Genomic DNA, 15,562 nt, shown 5'->3' with positions numbered 1-15,562 from the left:
TTCATACTTGGTTTCTGTTGCACAAAGAGATAGGTTTTCAACCGCTGAGCGAGAAATGAAACTTTAGCTAAAATGCAGGAGCTAGTAAGCTTCAAATGGAATGCAAAGAATTTGCCCAGTTAATTGCCCCAAGGAAAGAACAAGGTAATTCTATAGTTTTAAATTTTCTGAAGCCCAAAGGCCCCTTCAGAGTTTGATTAGAAATTAAACCAACCCCTAAAAAATACTGTCTCAAAAGATATTTAAGGTGTCTCTACTGTGGTACAAAGAAAAGCAGGTTAAATTTAATCAAACAGCTAGTTACCGAACGGTGGCTTAATAGAATTCAGTGGCTTATTTTCAGATTAGCCGCTTTTTAGGGAAAAAATCCAACTAAATATATTTTATGCTTGTAGTTAGAGAACTGAACATGATTGGGCAGGACTGGGTGCACCTTTTCCCTAGGCATTTTCTGCAATATGTGTGGGAATATCATTATCCCCTTCTGCCTTAACCATAGTAATTATGGCTTATACCAGGCATGAACATCGCAATGCACTTTTGCTATAGCTCTCCGTTTTCACTGCCATAAAAGTCAGGCTAATTTCTCATTTTGTTTTTTCCTGGAGACTCTTTCTGTGGGCCCAGAATCCTATTCATTGCCCTCCTTACAATCGTAATCAGTTGATTAGACCTCAGCCTAGAGATAAACCTTATCTACCCTCACCGTCTTGAGCACATCTGGAAATAAAGTTATAAAATGTAAACTGTGCATAAATTTAGTGCCTCAATTGTTACTTAGCTCACTTAGTTCTTATCAGAAACCTTTGTTTACTCACTGGAGTTGAAGTTAAAAAGTAATTTCTAGCCAAACAAACAAGTTTCACTGAGATACAGTCGTAGGTTCTAGGTTAAGACTGATCCCAGTTTAGACCTCCTTTCTCCAAAGGAGCTCCACAGTAAGGGATAATTACCTGCAATTTCATCAGCAAAGCCAGCTGAGATGACACACTGTGCAGCGCTTGTATAATTTTTTTTGGTACTTACCCACTATGGTGCCTTTCATCTGGCACTCACCAATTGCTTTACACTCATTAATTAAGTTTCACAATACATACTGGGAGGAAGAAAAACCTCTTCCTAGTCTGAAATGACAGAACCACTCACAAGTGGAGTTTCCAGAACATGAAGACACATGAACATCACTAATGGATCTCAATACAGAAGCAGACATAGATTGGGACCACACTTCAAATGAATGGAAAACATTGTTTTGAATCCAGAAGAGTACCTTTTGGTACAAACCCTATAGCATCAAATCTTGATGCTGATGTCACATGTAGGGAATTTGCATTGATCAGATTCACTGATAGCATGTTGAGTCTGATACAGGCTGCAAGTAGAATTCATGTTTGCTTCCCCATAGGGACATAGGCACTTTAAGCAAAAAAGAACTATTTGAGTAATAATAAAATAAATCATATTATGAATCTATTATTTGAGAGTATTTTAATGATATCTTTATAAATAAAATAGAATTTAATGGCTGGGAAATGTATTTGGGGTAGCATTTAATTTATTTCAATATTCTATTAGAAATAGAGGGATTGTTCTCATACATGCTAATGGTTGTTTGTTATTCAAGTTTGTCTTTCTCTGGTACATAATATGGTGCTATGATATGATCTTCTTCACTTAACTATAACTTTTTGGAAGGGTCAAGTGTTCCATTTTGGGGTTAAGGAAATTCTAGGACAATGCCCTTGGTTAAGCAGAGGTTATGACATTACATATACATATATGTAAGTATACATACTTGCATGCATACATACATAAATGGTGAGCTAAAGAAAGTTGTAAACCTGCTCAATCAACTAAAAATAACTTTAAAGGATAGATCCCTATGTGATTTTGATTCGGCCATAGTTGAAAGAATTGAATGATATGACTATAGCAAAACCTGTTGCATTTCTATCTATATATTTATGTGAACATGTTTTCTTAGTAAATATTCTGAAATGTATTATAAAATATATAATTGAAAATATCATATTATAACAATATAAAATACCAATTGAAAAACAAACACAAACCCTACTGATATCCTTAAGAATATGTTTATAACAAAGTCTTAGATTTTGCAATTAATATTCATTAAAATTTAAAATCGATTATATTGTTTTATTACTTCTGATGATTACTCAATTCTAACTGTTTTTTAAGGTAAGAGCCTAATGGTCACAAGAAATTTTAAAATTTTTAAAAATTTCTACCTCATTTTAAAAATTATTTTAGAGTACTATGACAAGATAATCAACACTTTCAAACATAAATATATATTAGAAATATTTTGAAGTAGAAATTAAATGGAAATAGATTTAAAGATAAAATGAACAATTTAAATTTTGCAACAGATAAGTGCTTTTTAAAGGTATATTTTTAAAAAGACACAATTAGGTATAAAATACTAGTATAAATTTATTTTAAAATGTCCGTTTTTATAAAGCACTGGAAATCATAACTTTACAACTATTTAAATATATAATGGAAAGAAATTTTGTACAAGGAGATAAATAATTTCACAACATTATTTTAGCGATTGCACAATCATTTTCAAAACCACTGACATAGTGCAGCTATTAAATTCAGAGTAGTAAATCAGACATTTTCAGTAATTTCTATGTGATATCTAGTAATACTTGAAGCTGTTCATAGATTTAAAATATTTGCTTGGATATTTTTCTGTATTATTTAGGGTCTCACATAGTGTCCACTATATCTTTTTATCTTCCCTTCCGGTTCTATTCAAACAAAAACAAAAATGGTAGAGGATAGCGTTGTTACAAGATGATGGAAACATTTAAAAAATAAACAATACTTTCTTCAGAATGATACTTTTGCTGACGTGATCATCCTCCGCACATGTTAGCAGAATGACTTTGTCGCTGAGGTGGCCCATGAAATCTTTATTCAGTGTTAGCACTCTGGGGCTCCGTCTCTGGCTAGATTCTCCAGATTTATAATCACCAAGGAAGCAGTTTGCTGAGTAGAGCAAACTCAGGCTACCAAGTCACAGTTTCTTTGTTTTGAATCCTGGTTTTGCCACTTAATGGTTTCATAACCTTGGATAATTGCCATCACATTTCCAAGAATATTTTCTCATTTGTACGATAAAGAAAGTGATACTACTTCTTAGTTGTGTGTGGGGAGTCAAGTTAAAATAAAGTAATTGTGTGTTATTGGACACTTAGTAGTCAAACTCAATTAGACTTAATTAATTATAAATATAATAATTTTTCTTTGGAGATGATAAAAATTGAAGCTTCAGTATCAGCATGAATGAATGTTGAGAGGAATCCAATAAGTGTACAAACACATACTAAATTATTTTGAATTTGCATCTCTCAGCACATAATAGTTGCTCAATGAATATTAATTTCATGAAAAATGAATGAGTAAATTCTTCTTTATTTTTAACTGAATTTTTCCCTGCCAGAGAGACTTTCTCTGATCACACTTTGTAAAACTGAAACCCTTTTCTCCTGACCTATTCTCACTCCTCCCTGCTGTATTTTATTCATAGCACTTATTGTCATCTAACATACTGTGTATCTTATTTATGTATGTATTTCTCATCTAGTCCCGTGCTAGAAAAGTCAGCTCCTGAGAGCTTGCATTTTTGTCTGTTTTCTGCATTGCTTTATCCACAGGGTTAGTTAGACTAATGTCTGGCACAGAGCAAATGCTGGATAAACTTATAAGTGAAAGAATAAATGAGTGAATTGATAAATGATTGAATAAATATTAATATATTTGTCAACAATAATAACAAAAAGTGAATATACTATTCATGAGACAGCTGTAAGTTTACTTTTTCCTATTTTTAGAATATTCTTCTCATCGTTGGCCCATTCAGATCTGAAACTTGACTTTGTTTTCACTTAAGGACATTCCTTGGCCACATTTATATGACTGTGCATATAGATCCGTGAGCAGTTTCCTTTGGTAGGTGGTTAGTGATAGGAGCTATTTCACAAGAAGAGTTGGCCTTAACCAGAGATGCAGAAATCTTCTAACATGTAAGAATGTAGAGGATATGGACACAAGGATAGATAAGTGGGTAGATATGGTTTTGGTGGTAGTCGTTTAGACAGAAACATTGACAACTGAGAGTATTGGGAGTACAGGTATCAGATTTTTTTTTTTTTTTTAAGTGGCTGGGCATGGTGGCTCACACCTGTAATCCCAGCACTTTGGGAGGCTGAGGCGGGTGGATCACCTGAGGTTAGGAGTTCAAGACCAGTCAGGCCGACATGGTGAAACGCTGTCTGTACTAAAAATAGAAAAAAATTAGCCAGGCGTGGTGGCGGGTGCCTATAATCCCAGCTACCTGAGAGGCTGAAACAGGAGAATGGCTTGAACCCGGGAGGCAAAGGTTGCAGTGAAACTGAGATTGCGCCATTACACTCCAGCCTGGGCAACAAGAGAGAAACTCTGCCTCAAAAATAATAATAATAATATAATAATAATAATAATAAGAGAGAGAGAAAGTATGACAGCGTGGCAGCCTCAAAGATCTACTCAAAGTTAGTAATCATTAATATAAAATAAAACAATTCACTCAGAATAGCTGTGCTTTTCTCCAGCTATGTTAATGTGCATGAGTACAAATAGATAGTAGATGGAGTGATGGGTTTAACTAGGGTCGTATTTAAACCGTGGGCTCACGACAAAATGAAACAAGAGCTAGAGAGTTGAGGGCATTTGTACCCAAGTGAGTATAATGATTGCCCATTAGGATAAGTAAAGACAAAAGTGAAGGCACAAAGGGAGGAAAGGATAGTAAAACTATGATAAGATCAATGAATTGATAATCTGGCTCAAGAGAATGTTGGAATTGCAGTTTACAGGGAGTGAAATGGAACTATGGATGTGATTATTGAATATCATGGAAGACCTGCTATTATTGATCAAAAATATGTTGTGGGAGTACTTGAGTGAAATCGAGTAGGAGAAAACAATTTTGAAGATAGAGATCAAAGAACTGAGAAACCAGAGTACTAGAAAGATTATCTGTGTATATTGTAATTTCCAAGAATAATTTTGGGAGTATGTTGATAAGAGTTATATTAAGACATGAGTTTAAAATCTTCATAGACGTTGGGTAAATGTCTCCAGGAAACAGAAGATGACTACCACAAGGAGTGGCAGTAGGAAGCGTGAATTGATAATATGAGATTCAAATCTGTAAATTCTTAAGGAGGAGGGAGGAAAAATGGTCCTAAAGCAGCAACGAGGAGCAAGAAATTCACTATCTCATTATCAGTACGTATTGACATAGGAGACAAAGAGCCATCACTTGAGTGTGCTACATGGAAAGCGGGGTTTTAGGGGAGTCCCAGGTTTCAATTAGAGTAAGAAAGTGAAGGGATGCAAAAGGCTTTGCCTTGACTTTGACTAAAAAAGGGAATACTGAATTTGTTTCAAAAGTTGGGAAGGAGTGGGCAATCATCACAAAGGCAATCCCTGTTCCTGGTGGCATGAAGATCAGTTCCTGGGGAGTGAGGGATGATCTGGAAATTGTGGGCTTCTTGAAGTAACTGATAGGAACAGGGTTAAAAAGCACAATTATATTAGTCCCGATGGACCAATTGTACATGTTCATAGGCAGAAAGGTGTGTGTAGAATATGGGGAAAGAGGTCTATTGCTAAAATGGAGAATTCTAGGCTCCCTGTAGATTCTTGCTATTAGAAGAACTCTGAAATTGAGCCTTTTCTTTCCAGCACTCAAGTGACTCTTCAACCTACAAATGGCAGCCTAGCAGGGAAATGAGACAGCTGTCTTTACCAATATGTGATACTTTGTTTTGTGGAGATACCGTAACTGATTCAATCCTGTGAGATGAATTGTACTCTTATAGCAGCTTTATTCTTTTAAAACCCTAATTTTATTATATAGTCTAATCTGTTTAAGCAACTCTTGCCCAATTTATTAACTATCAACTATTTTTATATGAACTTAACTTATTAAGTGATGTTACAACCAGGCATAAATATAATGAAGTGGCAAAACTGGCAGTTTGATAATATTTTAACTTATCTTACCACTGCTAGGAAAAGATCCACATGATTTATTAATGCTTTCTAAAAAAGCACTTAAGGCAGGTAATTAGAAAATACCGGCATATCTACTTTGTCTCTGTCTAGTTAGAAAAAGTTATTATAGCTAAATAATAACCTCAGCAGCAGAGTGTTCTCACCAAGGAGCCATGACTTGAAGCAGATAGAGTGAGGAGAGAGTGAGATGCCTGGGCAGGTGTGTACACTCTGAGAAAGAATCTTGATTTGTTCCTTGGCTCAAAAACAGGGACAGAAGGAAAAGGGAATTTATTCATGACCTGAAGAAGATTTTGAAATCAAATTCATAGGCAGCAAATAACAATGACAAAAGACTTACTCATCCAGTGAAAGGACTATACATACCTTAAACAATTTGCAGGGAACATTGAAAACATATGGGTAAGTAAGCTGACAGTTCATACAAGATCTTTAGCTACAGAAAAGGAACTCAATTTTTGTCCTGAATTAGGAGAAAGTCACAAATTAGATATGCTAGGATTTTCTAATTATCTGCCTCACTTTTTGTTTAGAGAGCAAAAGAAAGTATTAGGTCGCTTGAATCTTTTTTTTTTTTCCTGAAAAAGATCCAGTTAAAGTTGTTATGAATCCCCTCTTTTAAATATAAGTACTTTAAACTAGTAACACCGTCTGAGGAGTCAGAGAAACCTGGGGCAGAGTCGAGTTCACTTTTGAACAGTATTACTACCGGTAAAAGAGCAATAGAACAGTTTCTTACACATGAAGCTGGTATGAGGATGTAATGAGTAAACGTGTAGAATATGTAACAACATGACTGGCACATAAGTTTTTAATGCATTATAGCCATTCATGAGACGAGATATACAATTTTGGAAGCCCCTTTTAAGAAAAAGATTACAAAAATACCAATACAAAATGAGGTGCAAAAGTAAGGAGAATGGAAAAACCACAAATTTATAAATTTTTTAAAACTCCAAAATAACATACATAAAAAGCAAAATACAGAAAATTAAAAATATTTTAATCAACTAACTGCTAAACACACCTCTGTAATGCTTTTGGGGCTATATTTGTCTGCAAATTTAGAGATTTTAAATTATCTCTTTATGATGTTTAAAAAATATTTCATAAAGAATATAAAAGTAATTCAGTCTTTCCTCTTTCTCTAGCATGGTTAATTCTTTTTTTATTATTGATAGTTTCAAAGTTTCTTTCAGCTTCATAATTCATTGGCAATATTATGTACATTTTTAAGATTGTTGTGAATTTGGCAGAATCTCTCATGTCTTTCATAGATTAGTTGAAATTTTTACAATTTCCCATAGTTTCTGGCTCCAGGTATTCAGATCTTATTTCTCTTCCATTACCTGTGTTGGGTACCAGAGGACATAGGCAAATCAACATACCACTCCTGAATAGAGAGACAAAATAAGGCTCCGATAACTGTTATTTCAGCTGGGCCTTCTTTTGAGAAGGCTCCAAGTCTTTAACTCTTCAGATAAAAACAGTGCTTTCCTCTATATTCAGACATATTTAACTTCGTATTTAACTGCACTATGTCTACAAATTCAGACATAGTGGTCTCATAAAAGAAATATTTTCAAACAATTAAGCTATGAACATAGTTCATAATTTTATGAGTTTTGCTGTGAAGCAAAAGTCCTCTAACAGACCAATGCAAAGATTTATATCTTAGTAGAAATGTTTATTTAAAAAAAAATGGTTAGTAAATATTATTAGACTCAGAAAGGAAAGCATGTCAAGTCACAGGCCTTTGAGTGATTGATGGGCCACTGGAGGGATGAGCAGCTTACGTCCCAGAAGTTCCTTGTCTCATTTAGCTGTATCAGAAACTTGTTTAAACCTTTTATCTGTGATGCTAATTTCTTCCTAGAAAGAAGTTACAGATTATATAGCCAAGAAAGTTATATTCCAAATTATGTTTGAAATAAACCATGGAAGAAATTCAGCATTCCAGCCAAGTAATTTCCTCACATAACTTAACCTCTAAGAGTCTCGGTTTGTTTATACAATGAGTGAGATGAATAATGTTTAGTCAACCTGAGTTGTTGTGAAGATGATGTGACTTAACGTAAAAATATCTAGCACAAACTCGAGGACTTTGTAAGCGCTCGATAAATGCCAGTTTTCTTTGGAAATATGGTGCAATTCCTTGCCTTTTTTTCTGCTCAGTGTAACGATGAACATACATTGTGCTCTCAAAAAATAAGTTTGGGATTAAATTATTTACTCTAGAGGCAGCTTTGCAGTCTTAAATACAAAAGGAGAAGGCCGGACACAGTGATTCATGCCTGTAATCCCAGCACTTTGGGAGGCCGAGGCAGGTGGATCACCTGAGGTCAGGAGTTTGAGACCACCCTGGTCAACATGGTGAAACCCCGTGTCTACTGAAAATACAAAAATTAGCTGGGCATGGTGGCTCCGGCCTGTAATCCCAGCTACGCGGGAGGCTGAGGCAGGAGAATCTGTTGAAGCCGGGAGGCGGAGGTTGAAGTGAGCCAAGATCGCACCATTGCACTCCACCCTGGGCGACACAGTGAGACTCCATCTCAAAAAAAAGGAGAAAAGAAACAATATGCCGTTTCCTAGGTCATGAACAAAAGATGGAAAGTATCTTGTGGGAACAGCTGACTGGTTGTGACTGAATTTTTATAAAAGCGAAACAATTGAAATATAAATAATTGACAATGCATCTGTTTTTCCTAGCAGGAAATTATCTTCATGCAGGGGAAACTAAGACAAAGTTCTTGGTATGTGTAAAAACTAGAGTGTTAAGAAAATTGGTTATTACAATTTATTATGGCCTTCCAGTGGATTAAGCATAGACTACTACAAATTGTCTCTCACTTAATTTGTACAACACTCTTATGAATACAGTTTTATTATTCTCATTTTAAGTAGTAACAGCAGAATTTTATCATCATTTAGTAATTTGTCCAAGGTCAGACAATTAGAAATATATGCACCATTCAAACCCAGAACATCCCTACTCTAATCCATGGTCTTTGTTCAGTACCACACTGCTGTTCCTGTATGTTCTGAGGAGCATTATTACTTAATCAAAAAGATAATTTTCATTGCATTTATTATTTTAAAGGTGAAGTCAGTAATTTATTTTATACTGGTTGGTGTTTACCTATGGTGCCAAGTACAATCTAACTGAGGTACTATATCCAGTTCCAGAGAAATACTTATAGGTTGAAAAGGCAAACATTGAATAATGTTTAGGTCTCTAGTACTGGCCAGTTTGAATAGATGAAGACCTTAGTTCTGGAGCAGTTTTCTGGAGTCACAAGTTGTTCCAGGGACTGACTATACAGGTATCTGGTCCTGGTGAAGGTTTTGTGGGAAGGATAGGCTAACCAGTAAGGAGATGGAAGTCTTTGAGGAGTTTAATTGCAGGTTCAGTTTTTGTTTTTTCCTTTATAAATTAACAATCGGTATGGCCATACTTCTGAGTATCAGCAAGGTGTCAGTCCTGAATATACTGCTCAAGAAAAATACCTTGGATGGAAATGCCAAAATTTTAATAGTAGCTGTTTATTCATGGTGGGATTGTTAGTGACTTTTATTTTCTTCTTTATACTTTTAATTAATTATTTCAACATATATTAATTAAAGGTCAACTATATGGCATGCACTCCTCTATCCCTAGATTTCGGAAGTATATAAGACAAGGTGCTTATTCCTGCTATTTTTGTTGATGTTACATTTTTAATTAGAAAATATTCAACTGAATTAAAGAAAGTATGTCAAATCACTGAATGGTTAGATGAGGAAAAGGCTTGAGAAAAATTAATATTGTGCTTTAAAAGGTTATATTGCATTTATGAAAAATACATGGCAAAAAGCTGACTAGTTTATCAAGTGTGGATACCTACAATATTTTAGCAATTCAATTGAGAGTATCCATTTCAATTTGAATAAATGCTACTGAAATGTCTATTTAATAAAGAAATGCCAATAGAATATTGAGTGACCAGAAGAGTTACTTTTAGAGGGACTCTGCTTCCAAGTTAAGAATCTGCTCTGGTCAAGATTGAGTGAGAGTTCTCATTGTAATTTAATAGACATGATGATGCTTATAGGTAGTTTCTTATTCATGAAATTTGCAAGGTGGGGGAAAGATGTCAAGTCTGATTTCAGAAACTGGTAGAGACTTTCAATACTTAGGCTTCAAATGCTGGCTTTACTATCTTCTTTCTTATTTAATATTTTTAGAGAAAGGAAGGAAAGGGAAATTTGAAGTAAAATTAGAGAGAGATTCCATGTCCTTGAACAGAGGAAATTCAACAAGACAAGCAGGTTTTAAGCAACCAGTTCCAGATACTACACTGTGTCAAATACAGTTCAGTCCAAATGTTCAAAATCTGCCTCTTCACACATTTACAGGCTCTTCATATCCATTAGTCTACTTTGTGCTCATGTAGAGAACTCCATGCATTACATTTCTGTAAGGTGTTCACCAAAAAGACCAAGTAATTTTCCCCAGGCATGGAGATGTAAAATGTCCCATATTCATGGCTCTTTTGCCAAATGCAGAACCTGTTTAGCAAGGTTTCTATTTCTACCTCATGTGTAGTGGTGTTGCAATAGTGCGTTGGGAAAGCACGTTATGCTTGAGGATGATGCTGAAAATAAACCTAGGGAATGGAGGAGTCTTTAGTAGTACTTGGGTGCTGTCCAAACTGGCAATCTGAGTTGTTGCCCTGATAAACTATTGTTTCAGCTGGGCCTTCTTTTGAGAAGGCTTCAAGTCTTTAACTATTCTGATGAAAACAATGCTTGGAGTTCATTTTTCCTTCATATTCAGAAATATTTAACTTCATTTGTGTTTGAACTGACCTTTCCAATCAACCACATTGGAAGTATAGTGCCGTGGTTTTCAAAAATTGTTAAGCAATAATTATTTTTTCAACTAGAATTGATCTTGATTGTTCAAGATATAAAGCAGATAAAGAAGGGGCTTCCCTGGTGAGAGTCTGTCTTTTTTTTGAGACATAGTCTCACTCTCTCACCAGACTGGAGCACAATGGCGCAATCTCAACTCTGCAACCTCTGCCTCCCAGGTTCAAGTGATTCTCCTGCCTCAGCCTCCTGAGTAGCTGGGATTGTAGGTGCGCGCCACCACACCCAGCTAGTTTTTGTATTTTTAGTAGAGACAGGTTTCACCATGTTGGCCAGGCTGGTCTCAAACTCCTGACCTCTGGCGATCCACCTGCCTCAGCCTCCCAAAGTGCTGGGACTACAGGCCTTCCCATATTGCCAATGAGATTCCTTGAAGCATAATTTGAAAACCTGGAATAATGGAAAGATGACAAGACCAGGAGTTACATTATGACTGGATTCTATTCAATAATTCAGTTCAATTTGATGAACATTTATTGAGCATTTTCAGTGTGCCAAACACTAAGAAAACTAAGGAAAAAAAGACACTAAAAAAACTTAACTTCAAGTGTAGTAAAAATCATGTATAAGAACAAGTGTAATAAGTTATAATAAAGTGCTGTAGATGCTTTGGAAGGTTTCTAAACAAGCTCAGTGATATGTTTCAACCCCCAGGGCCTTGTTGTCTTTAAATTTAAAGTAAATAACTTGGAACAAACCACATGCAGCATCTGACCTCCCTTACATTTGTGACTCTATGATTCTGACACTCTGTGCTATGAACTGTAAACTGAGGAAATGGAGCTATAAGAGCTAAGTGCAGCCTGTTCATCTTTGAATGTTTTTTAAGTTGAGAAGAGGGTGTCGTTGTCAGAGAGGCAGGTGTGAAAAGTAAATATAATGTATAGTTGCCAAGGAACAGAGTTATGCTTTATTATCTTCAGCTTTTCTGCAATATCCCTTTCACCTCCGTGAGTCATGTCAAACCTGGCTTTCCCCTAATAACAAAAATGTACTTCTCCTATGGAGGCCTCTGATCCTCTGACTCCATCCCCAGACCAGTTTCACAGGATCAAAGAAAGGAGTTGATAAACTTTCCAGAGTGGTTAAAAAGAACATAGGCAGCACACATTTCTTTGTACAATGTCTGCTATCAACAAAGTGAAAATGCTCCCTAATCCGCTTCCCACAAACAATCAGTGCTAATGCTTATATATATGTGTGTGTGTGCATTATTTGTATATCAAGATTTGTCAGTCTACCTACCTATATATGCATCTATATTTATAAGCCTTCCTTACATCTATATCTGATTTGATGTTTTATTCTTTATAAATTTAATTACTTTCATTTTATACACTTTTATTTTTAACTATCTTTAACATTTAACAAGTTTAATACACTCCTTCCCCTCCTCACCATCCCTCTGTTGCCATCTTTATTTTGAGCCATTATTCCTTTGCTTTTAGATATCAGATTTCTGTGCTTTGAACCCCATGCTATTTCATTTCTGCTGTTTTTTCTACATCCCTATCTACCTATCTGCAGTATACTTCTTTATTGATGACACTCACAGCTTGTTCTCAGATTTTCATTCCCACATATCAGAACCTATTTCATGTCTATTCAGGGAAGCATTGTGTGGTAGACAGAGTATGAATATTAGAGTTAGAATGACTTAGGTTCCTATCATCCATGTGACTTCAGCAAGTCACTTAACCTCTCAGTACTCCAAATTTCTCATATGTTAAGCTGAAGGTTAATAACAATAGCCATTTTATGAAACATTTCATATACACCTTGTACATGTAGTTCCCGTTCAGATTTTTGTTGACTGTTAAGAGAATGGGTGTTATAGACATTAGAAGTAATGTATCTAAAGTGATTATTAAAATACTTTATAAATAGTTGGAAGTCAAAACAAAATGACAGTATTATTTCTGCTGGCTTGACCTTATAATTTTTGTATTGAGGTTCTACCACCTCAGTAACCATGACTTTGACTGCTCTTCTACCTCTTCCATCAGCACAACTGCTTATTCTCTAGGCTACTGTGATCGACCTTGGCTGCACATTTCAAGTCCTTGGGAGCTTTAAAAAGTACTGATGCTGGGATATTTTTCCTGGAGATTTTGACTTAATTGGTCTAAAGTGTAGATTGAGCATTGACATTTTTTGAAGCTCTAAAATGTTCAACTATATAAATCCTCCCGATTCACTTCGTCAGTTCTTCCAACCACTCAATTCTCACCCCTGATTTGATCTGGGGCTGTCATTAATGCTGCTGTATTCTTTTAATCTGCTGCTTGCTTCAGAGACCACCTGATCCAGCCAGGATTCCAGACTTAACTATGCACGCCAAACTTTTCACCAGCAATTACAATAAAATGGATTATAAGATACTTTATTCAAAGTCATAGATTCATAGAGTTTTTCACAGATTTCTGTTTCCTCTTGAAATTCCCATGTCCGTTACTCAATCTTGATCAAGATGCCAGCTCAACCCCTTTTCTCATCCTCTTTTCCTCTGCTATCAAGATTGAGATTTAAATTCATGTAATCCTTCTAAGAGAACAGTCGCTGAACTGAGACCCTAACAATTTTTTGCCCTCCATCTCACATTTCCATAAGTTGGAATCCAATATTTGCGCTGGAATAGACAAGATGTGAGCCAGTGAGTCAAATCTGGCTGATGACTTAGGGCAGTGTTAGACGTTTATTTCATCATGTATTATTGAAATTTGGGTGTGTCTAGATGAACTAAATACTTTTTTTGTTTAGGGTCGACCCCAACCTTTTCTTCTATATTTATATTTATAAAAGCCACATGCATTTATATACCTGAGAGAGCCTTGAGATCACCTAAGTTGGGTGCTTCTGCTTCATCTGTTTGCTTAGATCTTGGCATAAATAGAAGCCCTTTCTCCTTTCCAAGGCTGGTTAATACAACTGTTCTAGAAAAATGTGCAGACATTTTTATTGTTCAGCCTACCCTTCAAATCCAAGCTGGTTGCCTATGTTCATAATTTAGGTTTGCAGCCACCCTGGAACTGACTGTGGAATGACATATGGTCATCCCATCTCCCTGCTTTCTTTTCAGCCCCTCACTGCAAGATCAGGTCCCGCTGATGCTAAGCACGAGAGTTAAAAAGGTTGGGGCTAGGCGTGGTGGCTCACGCCTGCAATCCTAGCACTTTGGGAGGCCAAGGTGGGCGAATTGCCTGAGCTCAGGAGTTCCAGACGAGACTGGACAGCTTGGTGAAACCCTGTCTCGACTAAAATAAAAAAAATCATCCTGGCATGGTGAAATGCACTTCTAGTCTCAGCTACTCAGAAGGCTGAGGCAAGAGAATCACTTGAACCCAGGAGGCAGAGGTTGCAGTGAGCCGAGATCATGCCACTGCACTCTAGCCTAGGGGACAAAGTGAAACTCTGTCTCAAAAAAATAAAAGGAGTTAAAAAGATTCGGAAAGCGAAGAGGGTTTTCATAAGAATCAAGTCATATAATATTTTTAATCACTTATTATTTAAAAAATTATTTTCTGTAATTTTTAGTTATAATTTGCATAAGAGTGAAATCCACAGATTCGAAGAACACTATGGTTGCTTCTGAAAAATAAATGAACTTGTATAACCACCATCACCCCTATTAAAACATAGATTTCAATGCCTTGCATAGTTCCTTGAGCCTCTTGCCAATCATCTCTACCCCCAGAAGAAACCACTGTTTTAACTTTCAAAGTTAGCTATTTGTATTACTAATTGTATTTTTATTAATAATTTTAGTAGGGATTAGTAAATGCCAATTTATTTCATTAGTGTTTTGCATACTCAATTATTCTGTATACCCTTTTTCTAATTAACAATTTTAAAAAGTGAGAATGTGGATTACCTGAAAGTTGAAATAAATAAGCCATGAATAAAATACATATATCACCAGCTAAGCATGGATTTTTAACAAAGGTTACCTCTTAATATTAAAATTGAAAGTGGACACCCTACTTTCTGAGAAAGATTCAATATATTTTCTCTAATGCTATTACCTTCAGGCTAAAATCGGACCAAATTCAAGATTACCTTTATTTTTTATATTTTGTGAAAGATGTTTTTTGCTCAAGTATATGCTGGAAATATAAATTAAGAAGAAAGCATGTGACAGACACATTTAAACTTTAAGCCTTGACGGAGACCAATGATAATTAGGATTTGACAGAGCATTCTAAATGTCATGGACTATATTAAAAACCTTAAGTCCCAGCCTAGGAATCACTATATGTTGTACTTGCTTACTTAATATTGTACTTTTTTTTTCAGTTTTCCTTTTGTTTGTATCTCTTTTCCTGTTTACTTCCTCTATATTCCACTTTCCTCTTAAGTTATGAATGTCTCATTTGGTTACAGTGATTCTGGTCTGCTATTTGAAAGCAGATCCAGTGCTTGGAGATTCTAGTTTTTCTTGCTGATAATAATTTTTGGCTGTCTTGCTTCTTTTAGTCATTTGTACTCTTTTAAAACTGCTGAAAATCAGTACAGAGTAATTACTTATGGTAGTCCTAGGGAAAAAATAAAAATCTGA

The 15,562-nt window shown here is 35.5% G+C and overlaps 1 protein-coding gene across 2 annotated transcripts in view; it reads left to right on the top strand.

The window, feature by feature from the left end:
- Window positions 1-15,562, top strand: part of LOC105463297 (anoctamin 3) — a 485,486-nt gene that overhangs the window by 396,611 nt on the left and 73,313 nt on the right. The window lies entirely within an intron of this gene.

Source organism: Macaca nemestrina, chromosome 12 (assembly GCF_043159975.1).
Source record: "Macaca nemestrina isolate mMacNem1 chromosome 12, mMacNem.hap1, whole genome shotgun sequence".
Lineage (NCBI taxonomy): Eukaryota > Metazoa > Chordata > Mammalia > Primates > Cercopithecidae > Macaca > Macaca nemestrina.
The sequence above is the reverse complement of the archived record's forward strand: the minus strand, read 5'-3'. Positions and strand labels throughout refer to the sequence as shown.